General features: G+C 31.4%; 2 protein-coding genes across 2 annotated transcripts in view; one reads left to right on the forward strand and one right to left on the reverse strand.

The window, feature by feature from the left end:
- The window catches only part of LOC129790857 (uncharacterized), a 679,906-nt gene that overhangs the window by 517,049 nt on the left and 145,526 nt on the right, over positions 1-17,331 (forward strand). The gene's annotated exons all lie outside the window — the stretch shown is intronic.
- The window catches only part of LOC129790854 (TOX high mobility group box family member 3-like), a 108,866-nt gene that overhangs the window by 76,029 nt on the left and 15,506 nt on the right, over positions 1-17,331 (reverse strand). Inside the window, exon 2 of the mRNA XM_055828657.1 lies at positions 12,401-12,492. The gene's annotated coding sequence lies outside the window, so the exon portion shown is untranslated. The remainder of the gene's footprint in view (positions 1-12,400; positions 12,493-17,331) is intronic.

The following is a 17,331-nucleotide window of genomic DNA, read 5'->3' on the forward strand; positions in this document are numbered from 1 at the left end:
CCACAAGAAATAATACAGATTTAACTGACATTGAAATATTTTAGAAGGTTTAATAGCAGTTAAAAATTTACTGCCAATTTAAATGATCTTCACTCTTGAGCAGGTTAACATTCAGTAGAGATTAAGACGTCATAATACAGAGAAATTAATGGCGGATGTCTCAAGCAGACTTTATGCAAAATTTATTGGAAAAATAAAAGTAAAATTCTTTACAGAAACAATAAAAAGGTATTCATTAGGTTTTAATGAAAAGCGCCATCATTTTTCTGGAAAATGCTTGTAAAATTACGAATTTTTCGCGCAAACTACTGAAAAAATCAAATTCTTTAAATCAGCACAATTTTCTTGCTTTTAATCATACCTTAAAAAATTTAACAACTCTTATACGATCTTTTTAATCTCACTTTTACTATAAGATTTTCATTTTAAAAGTGTAGATTATGGAGCTATAAAAACTAAAATAAAAAAAAATCAATGAAAAAAAAACGAAATATTTTACAATTAAAAAATTTTAAAGTAAGGTTATAAATAATTTTCATGGCTGTAAAATATAACATTCATTTTTTACTCCATTTCAATTCAAATGTAAAAAAAAAAATGTTGACCAGTGTATAATTATTAAAATAAGTCAATCATAACGCGTCCAGTTATTAAAGTTGGTATACCACAACGTAGATGGGTCAGTCTATGCGTTGTAATTTAATTTGTGAGCAGAATTAGTAGGCAAAGTTGATTTTTTTATGAAATTCATCAATATGAAAGATTAAAATGCACATATCTGAAGTTCTATTAGACCTACAGAAATTTCTTTACTAGTTTTGGAAAGGTATTAAAATAGGCTATAAATTGACATAAATTTCAATGATTTTCAAGGTCACCTCTAGAACAGAAAATGGAGGATTTTTGTTTCACAAAAAGAGTTTTTCGTATTTTTCGTCCTAAAGGAATGGTTCTAGAGGTTTCTGATGTTTTAGAAAGTTGTAGATAATTGCAAAACCTTTAATTTGATACCAAACTGAGTCAAATCGGACAAGCGGTTCAAGAGATATGGCTCTTAGAACTTTTCAAATTCAAGAATTTTTTAAATGATCATATCTTCTAAACGGCGACATAGATTTTCTTCATTTTCGGACTGGTGCAAGATTATTAGTCCTGCTACAACATATCAAAAATTCAAGGAAATCTATGATTGGGATTCGAAGATATTGCCCCGTAAAGTTAGGCAATTTTTGTTTTTGTTTTTAGCGTCTCTTGCGGCCATTTTTGGAACTTGAAATATTCTAGACAGTTGTAGGGCTTTTCAATACCTTTCATTTGATACTAAGATGGTCAAAATCGGTCAAGCCGTTCTCGAGTTATATCGAAAAAACACTTTTTGCTTTAGGCCGCCATATTTGCTAAACGGCTTGACCGATTTTCAAGTATGAATTATCGATGAAAACGTCTCACTGAGCACTACAACATACTAAAATTTCAGATTTCTAGCTATAAGGGGACTGGTTGATGGTATTTCAAAATGGCGGACGGCGGCCATCTTGGATTTTGAAAATGCGAAAAAATGAAATTTTACACCCACATTTCTATAGAAAACTTCAAATCTGAAGTCTCTATCTGTTACCGTTCTCGAGTTATAAGGCAAAGTTTGGCGCACCGGCCGGCCGGCAGGCCGGCCGGCCGGATCAAAAATTTTCCACCACTATTTTCGTAATGTGGGAAGTCTAAAATGTGCTCATACCAAGTTTGAGTCCGATCTGAGGTGGTCGGTTTTTCCGACGATTACAATACTTGGTATGCCACGATTGTGGTATACCAACTAATATTTTAAATGGCTTTTCCACTGAGCTATTTTTATTTTTATTGCCCATCATATACAATGATACATGGTATACATTTTATAACCACCCCCAATCCAATAAAACTTTTGCTGGAGAGTTGTTATAACAATGTAGTTTTCCCAATTACGGCAATAGCCAATCAATCATATAATAAACAGGAAGAAAAAGGAAATAAAAAGGAAAGGAACTTCCAACCGAAGCTTTTATCGCAATAATCTTAACTAAAAGTTCCAAAGAATACCAATAAATGGAAAAGCACTTTTCGGGATATAATTTAATTACACACAAAACTTTGTAGAATCAAAATCTCTCACAAGTCATTCTCGAGAAAATTAAAGAAAGAGAAAAAAAATGAAGAAAGCACTTTTGAAAAACTTACAGCGAAAAGCACTCCGTATAATATTTTGTGAAATATCTCTTTCTGAGTTTCGGTTCCATTTTTTTTGTAAAATTTTCCTTGCAAAAAAAGCAAATGATAAGTTGTGGATATAATTCAGCGCAGAAAGTATGAATTTTAGCTAGTTGGATGAGGATGGAAAAAAAGTGGGTAGCTGATTTATGTAATTTTCTCTTGCGACAACTTTTTAATTACCCAAAACTTTTAGCATTTCCCCATCAGTTCCCCCGGCAAACATCTCCGCGCCGTCGTTTTCACCCTCCCGCGCGCACGCCAGAAAGTTCAACATTGTTTTAACTATTCCACAAGTGGAACAAGGACGCTAATTGTGAATTGCTTTTTCCTCCTCGTTTTTTTTTCCTTCTCTCTAATTCATTTTGATAGTTTGGATGAGAATTTGAAATTTACCTCTATTTATGTATACGTGATAGAATTGTGTTTGTCACACATTTTCTCATTTGTCAACCCCTTTTGCTACAAAAGAAAAAATAAATAAAACAACCCTCTCACCCCTTAACTGGCTAAGAAAGCTCTTCGTTTTTTTTTCGTCCACCTTCCCCAAGTTAATATTCTATTGTGATTATAATTGAAATGTGGCGTAGAAACGACACAACATCATGTTGGTTTGAGGGAGAATGTAATAATAAATTCTCCTCAGCCACCCTTTTAATAAATTCTTCCTCTCTCTCTCTCTCTCTCTCTCTCTCTCTAAAATTACACCACAAGATTTCACGAGAAATGACTTATCGTTTTAATAATAAGAACTTTAATTAATTCACCTAATCGAATTTCATATCAGTTTTATAATACCCCCACCAAGTTGTGGAAAGGAGAGAAAAAAATCAATTTCAGAACATTGGCCGCGCGCAAAGGCAAAACGAGAGCACATGGAGGCAAAAAAAAACACCGAGAAAATAAATAGAGGCTAGCATTAATAAATGTTGTAATATATGATGAATACAGAAAAAAAGATAAGATAAAATGCAAGAACAAGATAGAGTATTCTAGAGAAGAAAAAAATATATTACACCAAACTTCAACCCAAAAATGTGATAATAATTCAAAGAAAACTTCAAAAACTTTTATATTACTTTTCTGTTCAATTTAAGGAAAATAGCAGTTATAGCACAAACTAGTTTAAAGTTTCATTTTGTTGTTATGTACCACGATGCATGTATGTATTACATAATATTTATATGTTAGACCACCCAGAGAAAACTTTCATATACACAGCACACCCACCCATCTCTGTAAAGCTCTTCCTTCTTGTTTGCGGTGCATTTTCTCAAAGTATAAACACACAATCCATATATACAAAGAGCTATGTACAAAACGTACATACATTATATATAGTGGCTATTCAAAGGGGTAATGAATTTCCTGGAAAAATAAAATTTAATCAAGGAAAAGGGAGAAAAATATATAGTGACGTAAATCTGATATGAAATACGGCAATATGGTTAAACAAAAAGCTTTCTCATTGTGATTTCTAAGTAATTCTAATACAGTTAAACAAAGAAAAATTATACCTATTATTACTGAAACCTTTGTACATAAAAAAAGGAAAAATATGTTTAAATTGCATTTAGGATTATAAATCTTTCGATCAGTAAAATTAGATTTTGCTAAAAAAAAAACCTGATCAAATGCAGAATTTTTGACCAAAATCTTAAATTTCTGATCAAAAGATGAGACCCCTTACAATAGACGTAATAAAATTATTAAGCAAAATAATACCTACCATATGTGTCTCCATATTTCCAGAAAAATATAGCTAGTTTACTTTATTTAACTCAAGATCCCAATTAAGCTAGGTATTTTCAGATTTTTTTTTTAAAGTTTTGCAACATTTGATTTAAAATTTGACTTTTCTGAAAATGAACTTTTTGATTCAGTGCATAAGAATAGCGTAAAAAGTTTTTAATTTTACAAAACCTAAATGGATTCGGTTAAAGAAAGAGTATTTGAAGTTGTTATTTAAAATTTCAAGAATTTTTGTTAAGAATTGACTTTTCTAGACAATTTTGAAGATATTTCCCAGAAAATCTAGGTTAAGATTCATTTATTATTGAAAAGACTCATATTTGTCAGCTCATTTTATAACCGGAAATGAGCAATTAGTAACTCAACAACTTTAATTTGAAATGAGAAAATGATTGACAAAACTAGACACCTCCATCTAGGTTAATAACTAATTTTAGGTCAAAGTTGAAATATTCCATTTCAATTTCAGCTTTACTTTGATTGATTGATTAATTGCTAACTATTACCGATTAATTAATTGATTGAGAAAGTAATGATGCCAGATAACAAACAACCCTTGTCTTAACTTCATAAGCTTTTGAATTATCAGAAAAATTAACAATCAAGAATTGCTTTAAGGAACACGTAATCAAAAAATCTTTTCTGATCCAGAGAAGACTGCTCATTAATTTTCCAAAACAAAAGAAATGTCGGTTTTTTTTTTGAATATTCACACAAAACGCCACAAAATTGGCAACCCTTTTATTGTAATAGCTCACAGAGATCCACAAAAGGAATCTAAAATTCTTCATTTAGGTATAAAATTGGAAAACAAGTGGGATGAAAAACGAAAAGGGAAATTGTACGGAGAAAAACGTGCACACAGACAAAAATGCCTGTGATGCCAAAAAATTCCAAATCCACCATCCCCAGGAACACTTTAAAAGCTCTCGTTGTGATCCTTGTGCAATCATATGCAAAAGCTCCAACGAAATTGCATATAAAACAAACTCATGTCAAATTGAATTTTGCAAAATTCAATCATTAAATGGGGTTGTACTGCAAAATGCATGGGTACAAGTGTGTATACATGGGGAAGATTGTTACATAAAAGGAACACACACACTGTAGGGCGCAACTCCAAAGTTTTCAGCGATAAAATGTGCATATCAGACACTCTTGCAAAAACATCGACGACACAAACTAGCTCTGGCTTTCCCCTTCATCGGGCACATGAAACTTTTCCAATATTTCACCGCATAGTGCTGCAAATTAAATGGAAAATTTAAGAAAAATGCTTTTTGTATTAAGGGATTCCCTTGAAATATTTAGGTTAATGTGTTCAAAATCACCTACAGACTCTCTTGTAATTTTTATTTCTTTCTAAAAGAGTTCTCCAAGGACTTTTTAAACATTGAAAGAACTCTGAGAAAATCGTCAACTTCATTTTTTTTCTTCTGATCCTAAAAAAAACTTTATTAGAATGATTTAATTAAACTAAAGATTGAAATTCTTAAATTTTCATTTTCTCTGAATACACAAAAGACAAAGAAAAAAAATAGGTATTCAAGTTTCAGAGAGAGAGAGAGAGAGAAACACAGAAAGAAAAAGTTAAATTGAAATTGAAAAAAAAATGTCATTCAAACAATGAATTAATTTAAAAACTTTAATTACATATTTCTTCATTTAATTGCCATTTAAACTTGAATGTTTTATCTTCTTATATCCTTTTGCATCCGCTTTGGATGTGCTCCTCCTAAACTAATAATGCAAACTTCAAGAAAAATATTTATATACGTGTGTTTTCTTTTTCCACCCAGAGTAAAAGAAACATTCTTGGCAAACTGTCAAGCATTTTGCACCACTTTATATTCATTGTGATGGAAGTTTTCTTTAATTGCATAACCAAATGGAGAAAAACAAAGTTGTTTTGATAAGTTGGACGAACTAAAAAATAAATTGAGCGGAAATAATTTTTTCCATTATTTTTTTTTACTTTTATTTTCAAAATGAATACGTTTATTTAAGCCTTTTTAATAAAGCCATGAGATAGAAGGAAAAATTAATATTTTAAAAGGTAAAAAAAATCTTCATGATAAAAAAGGCACAAAGAAAAACATACCTACATATTATGTATCAATTATCCTTTCATAAATTCATCCCCATCAATCTAGAACGATAAGAATAATAAAAAAAACGAAAACCTTCGTTTCATTTTTCTTATTAAAAGAATTGCTGAAGATTGATAGCGGGAACGAGGGAGATGGAGAGAAAATGGATCTATTGTTATACCAAAAATGAAATGATTATGATGTAATCTTATTCCGCAGTCTTGTGATATCGTTCTTATTTCATTTTAAAATTGAATGAATTATTTCCACGAAGACGCTGAAGGAGAAAAAAAAACTCACAAAGCAAGTACTTTATAAATTTTCCTTTTTCCATCTCACTCACATTTTCTTCTCCATCTCACAATCAAAAATGATGAAGAAAAATTCTTCCTGTGCCATACCGTACCCCACCTCTCCATGCCACGCGAGTACAAACATGAAAGAAGGAGTCTATAAATGGAATTAATTCTTTATGTTATGTAAATTGATATTTGTTTTCTATTCAATTATACAAGGGAAAAAGGAAATTCTTTTTTTTCTGCTGTACCTTTTTTTTTACTTTACTCAACATCCCTCTCTCTCTTTCCTTTTCCGCATATAACTCATGGATGCAATATTTTATTTTATACGTTTTTTTTTACATTTTCCACACAAGTCTCTTTATATTTATTTTTGCATATCACAAACATGTCGATTATATTCATTCGAAAATGATGAAGTTCTTGTTATGGAATATAAATAAAAATTTTATTAATTTTGTATACTCTCTCCCTCTCATGTAGGTAAACTTTCTTCCACCCTCTTCCTCAGACAGTTGTACGGAGAATGAGAGAGGAATTTATGAAAATATTGCGGTTGTTGAAGGGCCATTAAAAAAAAAGCCCTCTAGTGGAAATTTCAGAGCTGGCGTCATCTGGCGTTTATTTCTCAACTTTCACATGTACACGGCACATTTTACCCTCGAGTCACAGCATTGCTGCCTGTTGAATTTACACGCATAATATACATATATTGAGAAAAAAATATTCCTTATTTATTATTTTGTAAATTATCAATTAGCTCCCCAAATGAAATCTTAAAATTTCATCAATTCCCAAATGAATGGGCAGGAGAGTAACATTTTTTTTGTTATTTTTATTCATTTTGTTTCACCAGAAAATTAGTTTTCTTATATTGGTGCAAAAGAAGGTGAAAAAAATATACATAGAATATTACAAGAAGAACATCTTAGCGGATGAAAGAAAAGAAAAACATAATCACAGGTGAGTGAAGGTGAAAAAAAAGACCAAGAGGAGGGTAAAAAATCATCATCCAATTCTTCTTGGTGTTCCCTCCTACCATTTTATTATTATTCTTCCTCCTCATCATCCAACCAATTCATATATACTACCTATAGGTACATACGCTCTTAACAAAAGTTGAGCGAAAAAGAAAAAAAAACGATCTTAAATACTTAAAAAGCAATTTTCTTATAAAGTTTTATTAAAAGTGCACGTTACAGGTATCCTTCAAATTTACCACTGTGTAAGGTACAATGTTCTCACAATTTCTCACACAGTTGTTGGATATGTTGGTGGAAAAGAGAACACCGCGGAAGGGCTTATCCTTTTCCCTGGTATAGAGCCCCCCACACCCCCTCAGTTTTTTTTTATAAATCCCCCAAGAGCTTCGCGAACACCCTCTCGCTCTTACTTGCGCTAACCCCCATTTAATAACAAAAGTCCATGCATCTCCCTCAGATGGCGCGCTCAAATCGACAGCGCGCCAACATTGCTCCCCAGCCCCTCCGGGGTGAAAAGAGGATGAATTGTGGGGGTACATTGAGAGGGAAAAATGAAATAATTTCTCAAGGGGCGCAATCTGCAATAAAATTTCCGTTTCACATACACACAGAGCAATTTTTGTACTCATATCACAACATATTATACGGAAAGTCTTTTTCCCTTTTGTTTACATCCCTTCTCTCTTAATTTATTAAAAACATTTCTATTTCTGTTCTTTTATATTCGTTTATTTTTTGTACAAAAAGAAAACAATCCAAAAAAAAACTACCCACCAATATAACTTCCCACCACCCAGGGCTATCTCTCTATCAATAAATTCAGCGTATTTTCATGTATCTAATTTCCTCAAGAGATTTCACTCCCTGGGTAATTGATCACAGGGCTTTTTATGGGTAAAAGATATGCGTGATTGATTGAAACTCTTTTTTTTCATATGGCCAAAGCGACAGCCCGGCGTCCCCACTGGATAATATCGATGAAGAAAATCTCTTTTATGATTCATTTGCATAGAAGAGAGTCAATTTTGGGATGTAATATTTGTGCGCTTTATGGCATTTTCATTGCGTGTAAAATTGACAAAAAATAGGAAATAGAAAATCTTAGCTTGCATTTCCAAGGCTTTTCTTTTCGCACGCAATATTGAAGTAATTTTGAAAAGTAGAAAAAAACATGGACAGAATTTATGATAATGCGAAGGATTTAGATTTAGATTTAGGAGCTAATTCTGGCAAAAATATTTTCTTTTCTTTTCTTACAATTCGTGAGTTATAAGGTTTTTTGGCATTCTCACAAAAAAAACTTATAAATTTGTAAGATCTAAAAAGTTTCACAGTTCAACTTTTAGAACACGTCGCGAGAAACATTTTTGCTATAATAGAAAAGAAAAGGTTTTGGTATTCCGGTCGAATATTTTCTTATAACTTGTAAGAAAATCTTACAAAATCATATGATTTATAAGGACCTGTCGAGGTGCTTTTTCAATCTTTTTGTGATTTTTGTGATCGCTAAAGCATGATTCATCGTCATAATAAGCAGCAATTAACTACTTTGACGGATATTTTACATGAATCTGAGTGTTTGGAATTGTTTTTTAACAAAAAATATTGTGAAATATGTGGAAAAATTCTGACCATTTTTTTGGGAATTATGCCAACGAATGTCAATACTTTGCAGAGACTTGGCTTTGAGGAAGATGATTAGATTATGCATTCACACAGGCTGCATTGAACGATATTTAGTGTAGAATTAAAAGCAAAAAGTTAGAGTATGGAAAGATGTTTTATTTAAAAATATTCTAGATTAGCGACTTCTTCTCTTTATAGTCATTCCGTAGAACTGGTCCCACCAATTTCTACTCTTTCAGAAATGCTTCCATCATTCCGCATAAGATTCTGCTTATTAAACAAAAATTTCATGCTGCCTGGGAGTTGTCCGGGTATTCCTTCCCGGAATCCGTGGATGCCACAGATGTTCAAAAGCTCCGGATGATTCAATTTTTTTCCATGACAGTCTGGATAAAAAAAAAATTAAGAAAAAACTCTTAATTCATGGAAAATTTTTTGCATGGAAAATGCAAAAATACTTTAAAAGGGTTAAATTTTTACCAAAAATCGAATAATCCATTGTGTTTTGTTGATAAATTCACTTAACTTTAACCTCATTTTCTTTATTTACATTAACTTATTCCACTTCGTCTATCTTCGGTTTCACTTCGTCTATCTTCGGTTTCACTTCGTTTGATAAAACTTAAATTTTAACAGCGACATCTGTTTTCGTGTTCTAATTTCGGAGGTTTGTGTATGTGTTACTATAAAAGAATGAAAAAGAAATTTTTGTGGGAATGCCAAATCTTACAAAATCCCTTGTAAGACGAAATAGATAGAAAAGAAAATATTTTTGTCAGAATAAGCTCCTTAATTTGAAAGAAAAAAATAAATTTTGATGATGAAAATATTTTTGAAGAATTAAGTCTGTCTTATCATTTCTTTTGCTTTTATTTAGAGAAGTCTTATTATTTAATCCGGCGTAATAGTCTAAAAATACATTTTCAAAAATATTGCCTTCAATGTCAATAAACATAAACTCCGCTAGATAAGAATAGGTATATTACACATCAAGGAAAAAAGCAATTGTGAAAAAAATAAGAGAATTGTAAATAAACAAGATAGTCCAGACACAAGAATTTTTTTAGTGTGTTTATACACATGATGAAATTAAAGAGATTTTTAAGAATAGAAAACTTATAAAAATTGCAAAAAAAAATTTGAACAAAAAAGTAAGGGAATAGCTTTTACAACAGGACCGTAGGAAAAGAGATAATGATAGAATTGTTTTTGCGTGACGTCATATCTCCACTTCTATGCCTAAAGAACAATAATATATAAAATCAAAGCCATAGTAAAAAAAACTCTTTTAACGATATAAAAAGAGACTTTAAAACATTATTTTACAATAAAATCCTTTCAGAAAATTCTACAAAACTTTTAATCTAAAATTAATTACTTCATTTCAAAACATTGATTCCGGAGTATCTTGAACAATTACTCATATATTATATTTTTTTGTAAACATCATTTTCATATCATATCTCGCTGTGAGTGAATAACAAAAATGCTTTCTCTTCCAATCAACCAAAATAATTATAAAGAGATTAGGCAGTAAATTTATATGAAAGAAAAACATCAATTGACAGACACACACACGCACACTTTACTCTCACATATTGCTTCATTTGGATGATTTGGATAAATAAGCAATGACAGTGGAAGAAGATTGTACACCGCAAAACAAAGAACCCTTCATGGAAGATTGATAGCAAAGAATGCTTCATTCTTAATTTCTTAACTTCCAATATCAAGATTTTTACCCTCTAATGCCATTAACGAACCTTTCTTCACTTTTGCCTTGTTTTTCCTTCACATTTTAGCCTCTGGGTGTGTTTATACAGAAAAAAATTATGATAGAAAGACTTACGTTGTATGGCGGAAGGGTTCTGAGTACCTTGAAAATTATTACTCTACGATTGGAAGAAATACAAAAAAAAACATCACTGCAACAATAAATTACAATGAAATCAACGAGGTTTGGTTGAAATTTTTTTTGTGTCTACCTATACAGTGGTGGCTACACTGCTAGATGCACAAATTAGTGCTTAAGCTCTTTTTTCTCCGCTTGAGGGCTAAATCAACAGAAACGACATCTAGCGGAAAATACCACGGCGCAACCAAGAGCCATTAATCCTTAGACAATTTAATCTAAAGTTTGTATTTTAAATTAAAATGTAGAATTTATATAAAAGTAAATTTAATAGCATGAATAAATTCAAATCCCCACCACTGTGTATACATTGAAAGTCCAGGTGAAAACAGAAATTGTCGATCTGATAAAATTGCCACAAGTTGCAGAGTGAAATACGCACACACATGGGAGAACTATAAAATATAACTTTAAATTGTAAATCATTTTGATCTCTTTCCTTCTATCTCAACATAAATGTTTTAATTCACTCGCAGTATTGCATAACTGCCTTTTATCGGTTAAATGGCAGTGAAAAAAAATTGTGAAATAATTGTTGATGAAATAAAATTTATTGTGAAAATGTTTCAGGTTCAAAAAGACGAAGAATTTACATATTTCATGTATATCTAAAATGCCTATATATGAAGGTAACTTAAAATATTCCGCTTAAGGGTAAAATGGTATATTAAAGTTGGGTTGTTGGGTGTGGTGTGTGGAGGTTCAAAGGGAGTGAAAGATTTTCTGAGATATTTCATTTTGCTTGCGCGCGGGGTGAGTTTTGGGCGCGGGGGAAACTGGGGGGTTGTGAAAATCGCGTAATAAAATCTACTTTTATGATACAAAATTAAAGACTCTCATGGGAAGGAGCGAAAGGAGGGCTTTTTACTCACTACACTACGCGACATACACTCACATTTAAATTTCCTTCATCATCAAAGAAACAAGACGAGATACAAGATAACGAAATTAATTTCAAGAATTTCTAATACAACTTAGAATAGATGAGCACAAAATAAGGCAAACGATATGTAGCATCGACAAAGGAAGTGGAGGAAAATTGAAACATTGACAAATTTCCTCCTATACATTAAACATTTCCCAGGATAAATTTTCCTTGTGTGTGCACCACAAATTGAATTAATTCGAATTTGGTTTTGGGTGAATTTTGACCCAACTCAATTCTCTCATTGATTCTCATTCCTCCAAATAATATTTCTCATTCACCATACCCCTTTTTCACAATAAAATTTAAAACAAGGAATTTGACAACTTTGACAAAACACATAACGATTTTCCAGAGAAGATGAGAATTCAGAGATTTTCTTTCAATTTTGTTACAGAAAACTCTCATGAATTTCCAAGGAAATCCTCACACTCGCATTATATTCTCTCGCATATTATCAATTTGTACAAATTGTACTTGAGTCACAGGCAAAATCTCATTCCGTGTTATACACTGAAAATCAGCACACACACATATACTTCTCAAAAGAAAATTCTTTTCAAACTTACCAAGAATAAATTTCACTCAGCTGAAAATTCTCTCTGTGAATTATCAATGGATGGCCCTTTGATATGAAATTCCGATAAATCTGATTACAAATCTGAAAGAGAGATGAAGAGGAATTTCTATTGAATTCTTCAATGTATTGTCGGCATCGTTTAAAATTCAAGAAACATTTTCATAAAGAATTTTGACAGAAAGCTTTTTAGCAATATCTCCGTCAAATAAGTACGTTATACACAAAATTTGATTATTATTTGAGTTAGAATAATATTCAATGGAGTTATATATAGTGAATTAAGAGCATAAGCTTCTTATACGTATAAAATATGTGTATGTATTACGTTTTGATGCTTTATTTCAGTTTAATTGCTAATTTTATCTTTGTTTTGTGCTGGGAAATTGTTTAAGATTTTTAACATTTCTGTCCTTTGCACAAATGCACCATGACCATGCTTTATATGCATAAGCTTTGAGTATATTTTTTCGAGCATGTGCTTTAAGACATATGCTCAGGTATATGTATACATAAACATTTCTATTAAATAACTCATAAGTAAGCTTGGAACATTTAAATTTCTTGAATTCCTAAAGTCTTTGAAGCATTTGCTTCATATGCAAATGCAGCATGAAGCTTTCATGAATAGAACAACAAAAATAATTGTTATTTAAATAAAAAAAATTCTCATCTTAAATAAGTAGATAAATGTATCTAGATACTTAAATCATGAATATGAATATATAATTAATTGCTAATAAAAACACAAAAGTCACTGCCACTGTAGCGAATCCACAACCCTCTATAAATTTTGCCGTATCATACTTGGTAACAAAAAAAATCTCTGATGGTAGATAAGACAAATTACAAATTATGCATTATATTGAAACTATGGTACACTAATCTGCTACCTAAAAGCATATTTTTTGCATTTCATTATAATATTTCACTGTATGAGCTGGAGATCAAATTAAAAATAATTCTCATAAAAAATACTCTTTACTATGCAAATGAATGACCGATACAATCAACAAACCGTCAAACAATTTCAACAACCTACAGAAATGAGAAATTTTCATACAAAAAAAAAACTTCCAATCACGTTGAGAAACAAAAAAAAAACAATTCTTTTCATTTTCTCTTATCACACATGACAGTGTATTTTGTCTGGCTACAACACAGCGCAGAGAAAATCAATTTGAATTTTCCATTCTATCGTGAATTGTTTGCAATAACATCTGAAAATCTCAATCGTTATGTGAGATTTTCAATAATACACTGACAAAATAATTCCAAATCAATGTTGGGGCAAATTGTAAAATTTCAATTTACTAAAATATTATTCGAAAGAGTTGATGTGAAAGAAAGTTTTCCAAATTGAACTCTATTGAATGTGATGTCCAATTAAAATGCCTCCAATTTAGCCCATTTTAATCTCTACACATCCATCTATTCCCTTCCTCCATTATTCATGTGCGCCGTGATATTAGAATTGAAATAACAGTGGATAAATTATAATAATAATAAAAAAAAAAATAGTGAAATGAGTAAATAAGATAATTGAATCCTTCTTGAATCTCTTTTTCATCGCAATTTCACCTTCATCATCTCACCCATATATATCCATTGTCTTGGCTAAAACATACAACTTTTTGATGAAAATCTCTCCTTCATTCATCATCGTAAATTTCAATTAATAAATTTCTTCTCCCACTCTCTTTCTTCTCCCCTCATCACATCGTCTCTGTGTATAGAGACTCCCATGCCAAATCCGCCCAAATATTGTCTTAGAAGGAAATTAGTCAATTAAAAATGTTATTAAAATTTTGCATTGCGGTGTTAATTTTTAATTAATTTCCCATCTCTCCAGGTGAAAGACACGCTGAAGGAAAAAAAAGCATCGCGGAAGTAGTTATATATATATATGAGGGGAAGATGGAAGAAAATTCTACATTATTTGACATTTAATTTACCTCGTTAATCTCTTTTGAGAATCAACCACACCGTATATACCACCCCTTAGTGAGCTTTTAATAGAACCCCACACTTCTACCCTCATACAGCGAAAGCAGCCTCAACTTTTCAAAAGTGCTTTTCACCACCTTCATTCACCCGAATTCAATTCACATTCAATTTTCACACACATTTTATACTCTTCTTTAGCCTCAACTTTTCTCATTCCGCACCTCACACCCCCCTCAATCACGTCGCTTTTCCCGGATGAACTTAAAAAGTGAAATAGAACAATCTCCCACTCAGCTGTAGGGATGAATTTCCATCTTATTGGGCTTTTAGTTGAATACTGGGTGTGCAAGTCATCGTTAAAGTTGCAAAATTATCTTTTTCACAGCATCATGGGGTGAAAAGAAAAACGGAAAAATGGGTTGTGTTGTGCCAATGGTATGGGATGAAAATTAATGTACAAATGGGAAAAGTTTTAGAATCGTTTTTTCTTCGTTCATTGTTTTAACTTACAAAATGCTATAATTTTTATAATTTTAATTAAAAAATGAAAGAAATCTTTAATTTAATCTCAAGATTTGGGTTTTGTATAAATAAATCAAAAGGGAAATCCACATTTTAACCCTTTCGTGACCACAAGAATACTTGGAAACAAATGCCTTTATTTATCGTTATATGAATTTTGTGGACTCTAAACATTTTCTTTTGTACAAAAGCCTTAATTTTAACTTGAAGAATTAATTTAAATTATTTGAATTCGTACGAAAATGGATCCGAAAGCGCAGAGAAAAAGGAGAAAAAATACATTAGTGACGTCATTGTTCATATTTTCAAGTAAAATTTTGCCAATTTCGTCCAGCCGATTCTAGTGAAAAATGGGAAATTTCTTTTGTTATTCCTGACCTTTTTTTGATACTCTAAACAACTCTACCTATACACATTCTCCAATTTTTCTTGAATTTCAGATTTTCCTATACAGAAACGTATAGACTCCTTTAAGTTCTTGTTTAAAAATCGCCAAGAATTAGATCAGAGAAACTCTAAAAAAAATTCTTTGAAGGCGAATCTTCAAAATATTAAAAATGTTCCATTAATTTTCGATAAGTTCTTGATGAAAATTTGTGTTTTTCATGAGGTTTTCATTGCTGTTACTTGCTCAACATCAATTTTGATTATAAAAAATATCTCCAATATTTTTTTCTTTCCCAACATTCACCCACAATATTTTCTTATTTTGAGTGAAAATAGAATTGAAATTAATAAATATACACAGGGTCTTTTTCATTAGAAACAATTTTCAATATAATTTTTCTTCACGAACAAATTCTTTTGGATAGATTCACCGCACTTCCACTTGCGACGGGATGCGATTGTGTGAAGCAAAAGAGAAAAAAGAACGTAAACAAGATGATTCAATAAAATGGCAATAAATTTAAATTAAAATACATTTTTATGGCTGATTCAATCATATTTCTCCTTCAATTGCGACTTCTATCTCTAATTCTTAACTGCTCGCAATTTCTGCAACATCAACTTTTTGGATATAATGCTCTCTCGCTCTCTCGTTTTTCCTCCCCCTTTTACCTTGGACGCGCCCTCACCAAAATACTACATCCCCTTCACCCCGTTATATTACCCCCAGAGAGAAAAGGGGAGTGGAAAAAGGAGGGAAAAATCACATGAATTTTATGTTGAAAAAGCACTGTGCAATTTCAAAGCTTCTCGCCCGGCACGCGCCACTCCAATTCGTCTCATTTCGCACAGTGTGCCATCGTTTCTCCATCCAACCCCCGAGAGCTTTTAATTCTCCACACAAAAAACTCTTTAAATGCTTTTCCAAAGCAGGTTAAAAAAAAACACAACCCCACCTCCCTTTAACAAATTTCCCGAGAAGAGGAACAAAGTAAAAAAAAAAAACGGAGGGACAAAAAAGTGCTCTATGGTTGGAAAGAAGAAAAAAAACTTTTCCAAGTGAAACGAACTCCCATTGATGGTTTATTTAAATTTTAGTGAAAATATATATATAAATTTTGCAATGGTCCTCTCTGCTTTAAATTTCTCCCCAGCACGCATACTCGGGCAGAAATTTTCCTCCTCTTGTTGTACATGAGATGAGAAAATCCATTTGAATTTTCCAACGATCTTCACACGAGAGAGAAATAACATGACATACAATTGCTTTTCCTCTAATGTAAAATACTCATCATTTGCCATCTATCTTTCTCTCTCATCCACCAGACATTTATCTCGTCCAAGGCGCGTGTGTGTGTGTATTTCGCTCAAGGATAGTAAATTTGAAAATGACAGAAGACCTTTTAAATTTAAAATGAACATTTTAGCTTATTTTCCTTTGGACAGGAAAATTATTGCTCCATGATTGATGGGCACAATTTGTCAGGGAAATTTGATCAATCTCCCCAAATATTATATTGCAGGAAATAAATTAACGACGGCGGGGGGTTATTGTTTAAAAATTGCGTTGTTTTATGAGAATATAAAAAAATCATTTTAATAACTTAAATTCTTATTTCTAAACTTTTTATTAAACCATTTTTAATTAAAAACAATTTTTTTTTCATAAAAGTAATTAATACTTAACTCTTGGAGTATTTTACAGCAAACCATGACCAATACAATTTTAGATTTTTGTTTTAAATGTTTCAAAACATACTTAGCGCCAAACTCATTGACGAAACATTGTCACGAATGTTTTGAAACATTTAAAGGAGTAAAATGATCAAAAGTTGTGCTCTTTTTTTTGCATTTGGCGAGAAATCTCTTTTTTCTTAATTCTCTAAAAGAGGATCAAAATTAGTTCCTCACCCATATAAGATCGAGGCTCTTTTAAAATTTTTTTTTTCAGCAATAAAATAGCAAAAACAAAGATTTTTTTTAAATATTTAAAATATTGGGCCTTATTCAGCGACAAAGAAACCCTTGAAATCTTTAAATTTTGTACTGAAATTTCAAGATTTCAAG

This window comes from Lutzomyia longipalpis, chromosome 2, assembly GCF_024334085.1.
Source record: "Lutzomyia longipalpis isolate SR_M1_2022 chromosome 2, ASM2433408v1".
NCBI classification, from domain to species: domain Eukaryota; kingdom Metazoa; phylum Arthropoda; class Insecta; order Diptera; family Psychodidae; genus Lutzomyia; species Lutzomyia longipalpis.